We start from the raw sequence: 9,418 nt of genomic DNA on the forward strand, positions 1-9,418 counted from the left end.
GCACTGTGCCACACACACACACAAACACACACAAGCGAATGCAACGCATACTTGGTCAACAGCCATACAGGTCACACTGAGGGTGGCTGTATAAACAAATTTAACACTGTAACAAATATGTGCCACACTGTGAACCCACACCAAACAAGAATGACAAACACATTTCAGGAGAACAGCCGCACCATAACACAAAATAAACACATCAGAACAAATACCCAGAACCCCTTGCAGCACAAACTCTTCCGGGAGGCTACTATATACACCCCCGCTACCCCCTATCCCCCCCAACCCAACCCCACCCAACTCAACCTCCTCATGCTCTCTAAAGGAGAGCATGTCCGAAATTCCAAGATGCTGTTTTGAGGCATGTTGAAAAAATAAAGCACTTTGTGACTTCCATAATAAATATGGCGCTGCCATGTTGGCATTTTTTTCCATAAATTTCATCCATTTTCTACCGCAATTGAGTTATTTATTTTGGAAAGCCTTCTTACATTGTTTAAGGCATCCAGCGGAGCATCACAACAAAATTAGGCATACGAATGTGTTAATTCCACAAATGTATATATCGGTATCGGTTGATATCGGAATTGGTAATTAAGAGTTTGACAATATTGAAATATCGGATATCGCCAAAAAAGCCATTAACGGACACCTCTAATTTTAACCAATCACCTGTGCCAATTGATATTTAAACGATGCCTGAACTGGTGCAAACGTTTTGTTTAAAAACAAAATTTACAACAAATAGTTATCGCAGCGATAAAAAACTAAATAATTTGCAAAAAAAACATGTCCTGCTTGTGAATGCCTGTGACTGTGATTGCTACATAATGAGCAAGTGTTGCGCTGCTGCGGTGTTGGACCAGAGTACTTGAGTGTGTTTGATTGTTAAAGGTCTGCAATAAAGTTTTTATAGGGCATCAGGCTGTACGTGTTTTTGTGAGGACTGTACCTTACTTACAAGACGTTACTTGCACAATATCACCATGATCAAGGGTGATGGGTCAAATGCAGAGAATAATTTCGCCACACCTCGTGTGTGTGTGACAATCATTGGTACTTTAACTTTTAACTTTAGTCAAGCACTTGTTGAAGGTGGCGGTGTCTGCATCCATGTAGCACTGAACTGAGCCATTGGTAGCTACTTTTTGTCGGTCTGTTTACTACACTAGTGCTAATATGGAACCGACAACCTAATCATTACTTTACTAACATGCTTAAAGCCCTTTAGACACGTTCTTCAAGATCTCTGTCATGGTGACCAAACCGCTGGTGTAGGTGTGTGACAGGAAGAAAAGCTCTGACAGATTTTCTTGGGGAGAAGTTGTTAGGTGCTTGTTACCTGTCAAGTTGTCATGGATACATCTCAACACAGTATAAACTGTATCTTCTTTTCAGAATGCTTTCTATGGATAAAGTAGCATCTTAGTTTTGGCTCAATACAGTTTAAATTAAATGAGTATCACACTTCAACCCTCTCTTTAGCAGAAAGCAACTAATTTTCTCAGTTTGGTTTCTAGATTATAGCATGAAAAACATAGAAAAAAATCTAATTTTCAACTATATTTCCACAAAGCTGATGTTTTAATTCATCTATTTGGAAACTATTTACATGGTTGGCCTTATGACAGTGGTGTTAGTGGGCGGTAGTTATTTTAGTACCGCATACAGGACATGCTGGTCACGCTAATGATGTCCACATCAGACCGTGAACTTATAAAAATCTTGACAATGTTAGGCCTCCACACTGGGGCAACACTCATTTTGATTTGTGTTGTTCTAATAGACCATCATTTAGCACTTCAGTACATCTGTCAGATAATCAGTTACAAAAGACTTAAAACATGCATAAACTGCATCCAAAATCTTACAAAATACAAAAAACGTTTCAAACTATTTGCCTTTACAAAGATTTAAAAAATGGTCAGCTTTAACTGGAAATGCCAAGGAGGTATTGATTACCTATTCCCAGCAATACAGAGTTATTGATGTACTAAATCTGCATGCACATGGGGAATGTCACTCAATTCACCAGTCTGTTTTCTGAATAGGAATGAGGTATTACCATCACAACCATTATTTTTCCATACCGTTTGTCTTCAATAGGGTCACTGGTGAGCTGGAGCCTTTACCACCTAATTTCAGGGAACACACTTGAATGGTCTTTCACCAATCACAGGGAAGCATTCAGAACTGTCTCCAATTAACTTTACATTCACATTATTGGAGTGTGAAGGTTAAAAGGGAAGAACATGCAATCTCCCCACAGAGATACCTGTGAGGAAATGCTAAAGTCGTCTTATATACAGAGGTTAGAAATTTACACATTTCTTCTTTAACCAACCATCTTCCCAAGAAAGATAGGAGATTTTTTTCATCTCACTCATTGATCTAGGGGTCTGTACAATACAGAATGATGAGTGTCTTTTTATTCAAACCTACAAAGGACAAATTTTGGGCACGGGTAAGCTACATTGGAGGTTTATTAAAGTTTTTGAAGAAATCGCAAAGTTGTCCGTGTTAATATATACCTGCAAAAAATGACAACAGTTGGAAATGTCACTTTGTAAAGAAAAAGGCTGTTATACAAAATTTAAATGTCCTTATTTCGTCTCTTGAATCGGAAGTATTTGTCTACATCGTCTCTGCTTGAAAAGATTCTTCATTTATAACTCCAAGCAACGTTTATAAGTTTTACAACATCCATCCATCCATTCATTTTCTACAGCTTGTCCCTTTTGGGGTCACGGGGGTTGCTGGAACCTACCTCAGCTGCAGGGCCAATTCAGATAAGACAGACAACATTCACACTCACATTCACACACTAGGGCCAACATAACTAAACCAATTCATACTTACTAAATATGCCATGTTTGTAGGAATCCTTTCATGCATAACTGTGCGTGCTATCATTATGTAATCAAGCTAGCGTCGTTACCATTACACGAGTGTCTGTGTTAGTATTATTAACTTAAACTGCCATTTTTATTGCATTGTTTCAGTATCGTAAATTCACCAAAACGTTATTGTGGAGTTATCGAGTCTGTTTGGAGAGTTAGTTTCCGCAGCCGGTGGGTCCATGATGATGACTTCTGTTTTGTCTGGTAAGCTGTTTTACTGCCGTGTTACAGGCATCGTTTAGAAATAAACTAAATATTTTGTACCGGCAATTTTCCCTCCAATTTTTCTTATGTGTGAGCAAACACCAAAACTCCTTGAGCATTCAGTGGCGACGGCAGATGTGCACACTGTTATGCGCTTATCTTTTTAATCAATTTTGTGCGTGGCCTATAGTGGGTCAAAAAAGTATTTAGTCAGCCACCGATTGTGCAAGTTCTCCCACTTAAAATGATGACAGAGGTCTGTAATTTTCATCGTAGGTACACTTCAATTGTGAGAGACAGAATGTGAAAAAAAATCCAGGAATTCACATTGTAGGAGTTTTAAAGAATTTATTTGTAAATTACGGTGGAAAATAAGTATGTGGTCACTTCGAACAAGGAAGATCTCTGGCTCTCAGACCTGTAACTTCTTCTTTAAGAAGCTCTTCTGTCCTGCACTCGTTACCTGTATTAATGGCACTTGTTTGAACTCGTTATCTGTATAAAAGACACCTGTCCACAGCCTCAAACAGCCAGACTCCAAACTCCACTATGGCCAACAAAGAGCTGTCGAAGGGCACCAAGAAAATAATTGTAGACCTGCACCAGACTGGGAAGAGTGAATCTACAATAGGCAAGCAGCTTGGTGTGAAATAATCAACAGTGGGAGCATCCATCCATCCATCCATCCATTTTCTACCGCTTATTCCCTTTTGGGGTCGCGGGAGGCGCTGGCGCCTATCTCAGCTACAATTGGGCGGAAGGCGGGGTACACCCTGGACAAGTCGCCACCTCATCGCAGGGCCAACACAGATAGACAGACAACATTAGCACTCACATTCACACACTAGGGCCAATTTAGTGTTGCCAATCAACCTATCCCCAGGTGCATGTCTTTGGAAGTGGGAGGAAGCCGGAGTACCCGGAGGGAACCCACGCATTCACGGGGAGAACATGCAAACTCCACACAGGAAGATCCCAGGCCCGGGATTGAACCCTGACTACTCAGGACCTTCGTATCGTGAGGCAGACGCACTAACCCCTCTGCCACCGCGAAGCCACTGGAGCAATTATCACAAAATGGAAGACATACAAGACCACTGATAATCTCCCTCGATCTGGGACTCCACGCAAGATCTTATCCAGTGGGGTCAAAATGATCATGAGAACGGTGAGCAAAAATCACAGAACCACACGGGGGGGCCTGGTGAATTACCTGCAGAGAGCTGGGACCAAAGTAACAAAGGTTACCATCAGTAACACTACGCCGACAGGGAATCAAATCCTGCAGTGACAGATGTGTCCCCCTGCTTAAGCCAGTGCATGTCCAGGCCTGTCTGAAGTTTGCCAGAGAGCACATGGATGATACAGCAGAGGATTGTGAGAATGTCATGTGGTCAGATGAAACCAAGATAGAACTTTTTGGTATAAACTCAACTCGTCGTGTAAGGAGGAAGAAGAATACTGTGTTGCATCCAAAGAACACCATAACTACTGCGAAGCATATGGGTGGAAACATCATGCTTTGGGGCTGTTTTTCTGCTAAGGGGACAGGACGATTGATCTTTGTTAAGGAAAGAATGAATGGGGCCATGTATCGTGAGATTTTGAGCCAAAACCTCCTTCCATCAGTGAGCGCTTTGAATGGTTGACCAAATACTTATTTTCCACCATAATTTACAAATAAATTCTTAAAAATTCCTACAATGTGAATTCCTGGATTTTTTTTTCACATTATGTCTCTCACAGTTGAAGTGTACCTATGATGAAAATTACAGACCTCTGTCATCATTTTAAGTGGGAGAACTTGCACATACGGTGGCTGACTAAATACTTTTTTGCCCCACTGTATATTTGCCGTGCGCAGAGGACGCGTGAGCATTGTGGGATTGCACAGGCGAGTACCTTAGAGGGCAAGTTGTGTACCGGTATATACTGTATCTGCGGCTTATAGTCCGGCGCGGCCAATATTTATTTAAACATATTTATTCCTTCTAAAATTTGGCGGGTGTGTCTTAAAACACCTGTGCGTTCGATAGCACGGAAAACACGGTAGGTTTTTAATGTTCTTAATACTCAATACAGTACTTAAATCAGTGGTTCTTAACCTGGGTTCGATCGAACCCTAGGGGTTCGGAGAGTCGGCCTCAGGGGTTCGGCGGAGCCTCCGCCACGGAAGTATAGACACATCGGAATTATCGTGTAAATAAAAACTTCTCCCTGTCGGCGTATTATGGATACCCCCAAACAATGTTCCCTCAAATTTTTCATCTGATTTGCACGTTTTTTGATTGATTGATTGAAACTTTTACTAGCAGATTGCAAAGGAAGATAATACATTATATGAAACAGTACAGTTTACACAGTACTGTACATATCATGTGCAATTGACCACTAAATGGTAACACCCGAATAGGTTTTTCAACTTGTTTAAGTCGGTGTCCACGTTAATCAATTCATGGTGATGTGTGTAAGGTGTGTAATTTGTTGTGAAATCATGCACTGTGTTGGTTTTGTTCTGTGAACAAGATGATGTTCATGCACAGTTCATTTTGTGCACCAATAAAAAAAAAACATAAGTTTTTCTTGAATTTGAAAAAAAACAACATTTTGTTTTTCACTAACGAAGGGTTCGGTGAATGCTCATATGAAACTGGTGGGGTTCGGTACCTCCAACAAGGTTGAGAACCACTGACTTAAATCATGCATCTCTCTTTGGTCTGGCATGCATTCATCCAGCTTTTTTTTTCCCTGAGCATCAACACAATCTTCCTCCTCCTCAGTCTTTTAAATAAACTCATCTTTCCTGTGGGAGCTTGGCTGATGGCCGCTGGGCCTGATAGGGAGGGTGTTTCTGTTTAGTGTGGGCCATCTTTGTACTTGTTCTCAACAAAACACAGTATTAGGTGATTTAAAAGCAGAACATTACAAGAGGAAATGAAATAAGACAATCATGGGAGATTAGTTAACATACATCTCAGGAATATATTGTTTAAAGGCCTACTGAAACCCACTACTATCGACCACGTAGTCTGATAGTTTATGTATCAATGATGAAATATTAATATTGCAACACATGCCAATACGGCCTTTTTAGTTCACTAAATTGCAATTTTGAATTTCCCGCAAGTGTCCTGTTGAAAACGTCGCGGTATGATGACTCGTATGATGACGCGTGCGTTTGACATCTCGGGTTGCAGCGGACATTATTTTCCAGCCCGATCCAAGCTATAAGTAGTCTGCTTTAATCGCATAATTACACATTATTCTGGACATCTGTGTTGCTGAATCTTTTGCAATTTGTTCAATTAATAATGGAGAAGTCAAAGTAGAAAGATGGAGGTGGGAAGCTTTTAGCCTTTAGCCACACAAACACAGCCGGTGTTTCCTTGTTTAAAATTCCCGAAGGTGAAGCTTTACTATGGAACAGAGCGGTCAAGCGAACATGGATCCCGACCACATGTCAACCGGCAGGTTTCGGTGAGAAAATTGTGGTAATAAGTTGGCTCTTACCGTAGTTATGAGCGGAGCTTGCGTCCTCCTGCAGCAGCTGCGGACTGTTACCTCCTCCCACTGGAGACAGTGACGGTCACCACACCCGTGGCCACACCCCTCCAACTTTCAGGTACTATATAATCTCACTAAAACACTAGTAACACAATAGGCAGATGAGGGATTTTCCAGAATTATCCTAGTAAATGTGTCTAATAAAATCTGAATCGCTCTCACTGCCCTCGCCTTTTTTTCCCCTCATACTTCACTCTCAATATCCTCATCCACAAATCTTTCATCCATCCATACATTTTCTACCGCTTATTCCTTTTTGGGTTGCGGGGGGCGCTGGCGCCTATCTCAGCTACAATTGGGTGGAAGGCGGGGTACACCCTGGACAAGTCGCCACCTCATCGCAGGTCTAACACAGATAGACAGACAACATTCACACTCACATTCACACACTAGGGCCAATTTAGTGTTGCCAATCAACCTATCCCCAGGTGCATGTCTTTAGAAGTGGGAGGAAGCCGGAGTAATAATAATAATAATAATGATGGATTAGATTTATATCGCGCTTTTCTATTGTTAGATACTCAAAGCGCTCACAGAGAAGTGGGAACCCATCATTCATACACACCTGGAGTACCCGGGGAGGGAACCCACGCATTCACGGGGAGAACATGCAAACTCTACACAGAAAGATCCTGAGCCTGGGATTGAACCCAAGACTGCAGGACCTTCGTATTGTGAGGCAGACGCACTAACCCTTCTTCCACCGTGAAACCCCTTTAATCCCCACTCAAATTAATGGGGAAATTGTCGCTTTCTCTGTCCGTATCGCTCTAGCTGCTGGTGGCCATGATTGTAAACAATGTGAGGAACCCTACAACCAGTGACATCACGCGCACATCGTCTGCTACTTCCGGTAAGGGCAAGGCTTTTTTATTAGCGACCAAAAGTTGCGAATTTAATCGTCGATGTTCTCTACTAAATCATTTCAGCAAAAATATGGCAATATTGCGAAATGATCAGGTATGACACATGGAATGGACCTGCTATCCCCGTTTAAATACGAAAATCTCATTTCAGTAGGCCTTTAAGGGGCATCTTATTTAGATTAAAAACAACAATTTACTGTACACCCCAATGGAATGTTGTGTTGCCCAGCCTACTATTAAATTGAAATGGCATGTCTGATTTGAACAATTCCCTGTCACGGTGAGAACAAAAAGTCTAAAAGGAAACAAGTCTTACCTGTCTCTAAAGCAGTCTTGATGTTTGGGGGAGGACGGGAGTGGTGAAGATGAGCTCCTGAATTGGATTTAGCAACAAACAAACAAAAAAAAGGGCGTCCAGCCAGCCCAGTGAGATGGGGGGGGGGGGGGGGGGGGGGGTTATTTCAGGAGGGCTGGTCCCCATCCATGGTCCTTGTAGACATCAGCACCATTACCTTCGCCTTGTGACAAACTAGCAATTCTTCCCGGATGGTGGTCTTGATGCGTGCCAGCCCAGGCTTGCTGGTGCATCACCACAACAACAACAGCAGCAGCGGCTATCTCTTCCCGTGAAGAGTGCGCAATGTCCGCCAGTGTCTGCGACACACAAATGTCCTCCTTTATGGAAATAAAAATAATAGAGAGAGGCAAGGTTGGAGAAAAGAGAGGTGCCGTCCGGTTACCACCTAGTTGCCGTCAATTGTAGTGCCAAACTCGGCGGGGAATGAAGCCACTGCAAGGACGCCATATCTAAAGACCAGAGAGAGAGAGAGAACGAGAACGAGAGAGAGAGAGAGGGAGGCTTACAGGAAAACACCAGCCACTTTTAACCGCCAACAGCGCCCCTTGTTGGACAAACTATGCTATCGCACCATACCGCACTCCTTCCACAGCGCCTAATTCACTGGAAACAGCATCCATACCACATACTTGCCAACCTTGAGACCTCCGATTTCGGAGGTGGGGGGCGTGGTCGGGGGTGGGGTGGAGGCGCGGTTGAGGCGTGGTTGGGGTGGGAGGCGTGGTTAAGATGGGAGGAATATATTTACATCTACAATTCGCCAGAGTATTTCATATATACCGTATTTCCTTGAATTGCCGCCCGGGCGCTAATTAATTTAAAACCTCTTCTCACTCCTGCGCTTACCAAAGGCATGCGGTAAAAGTAAGCATGCGCTAATCATTTTAAAACTTTTTCTCACTCCGGCACTTACCAAAGCCATGCAGTAAAAATTTGAGTCTGATGTAAGCTTGGACCTTAAATCCTACTGAATAGATCTTAATCTTTTTCCCTTTATGCGATTTCAAATTACCGGTATTGAAATCCGCCTCCTCCATTTTGAAAATGATGACAGGGGAAGTGTCACTTGTGACGTCACAAATTTGACCAGGCGGTAATACTAAGCATGCGCTAATTATTTTGCGAAGCGAGTTTGACCTGGCAGTAATTCAAGGCAGGCGCATACTATATGCCCTGCGGCAATTCAAGGGAATACGGTATTTCATGTATATATATATATATATATATATATATATATATATTATATATATATATATATATATATATATATATCCATCCATCCATCCATCCATTTCCTACCGCTTATTCCCTTTTTTGGGGTCGCGGGGGGCGCTGGCGCCTATCTCAGCTACGATCGGGCGGAAGGCGGGGTACACCCTGGACAAGTCGCCATCTCATCGCAGGGCCAACACAGATAGACAGACAACATTCACACTCACATTCACACACTAGGGCCAATTTTTTTTTTTTTGTGTTGCCAATCAACCTATTCCCATGTGCATGTCTTTGGAAGTGGGAGGAAG

At 42.5% G+C, this 9,418-nt stretch overlaps 1 protein-coding gene across 2 annotated transcripts in view; it reads right to left on the reverse strand.

Annotated features, from left to right (window-relative positions):
• The window catches only part of rnf144aa (ring finger protein 144aa), an 80,775-nt gene extending 72,356 nt beyond the window's left edge, over nucleotides 1-8,419 (reverse strand). Inside the window, exons 1-2 of one of the 2 annotated variants that reach the window (XM_061895884.1) lie at nucleotides 8,050-8,419; nucleotides 7,854-7,910 (exon numbers count right to left, since the gene is read on the reverse strand). The gene's annotated coding sequence lies outside the window, so the exon portion shown is untranslated. Of the gene's footprint in view, nucleotides 1-7,853 lie in introns of both variants that reach the window. The other variant, XM_061895883.1, reaches the window with a different exon arrangement.
• Nucleotides 8,420-9,418: the final 999 nt, after the last annotated feature.

Source organism: Nerophis ophidion, linkage group LG03 (genome assembly GCF_033978795.1).
Source record: "Nerophis ophidion isolate RoL-2023_Sa linkage group LG03, RoL_Noph_v1.0, whole genome shotgun sequence".
Lineage (NCBI taxonomy): Eukaryota > Metazoa > Chordata > Actinopteri > Syngnathiformes > Syngnathidae > Nerophis > Nerophis ophidion.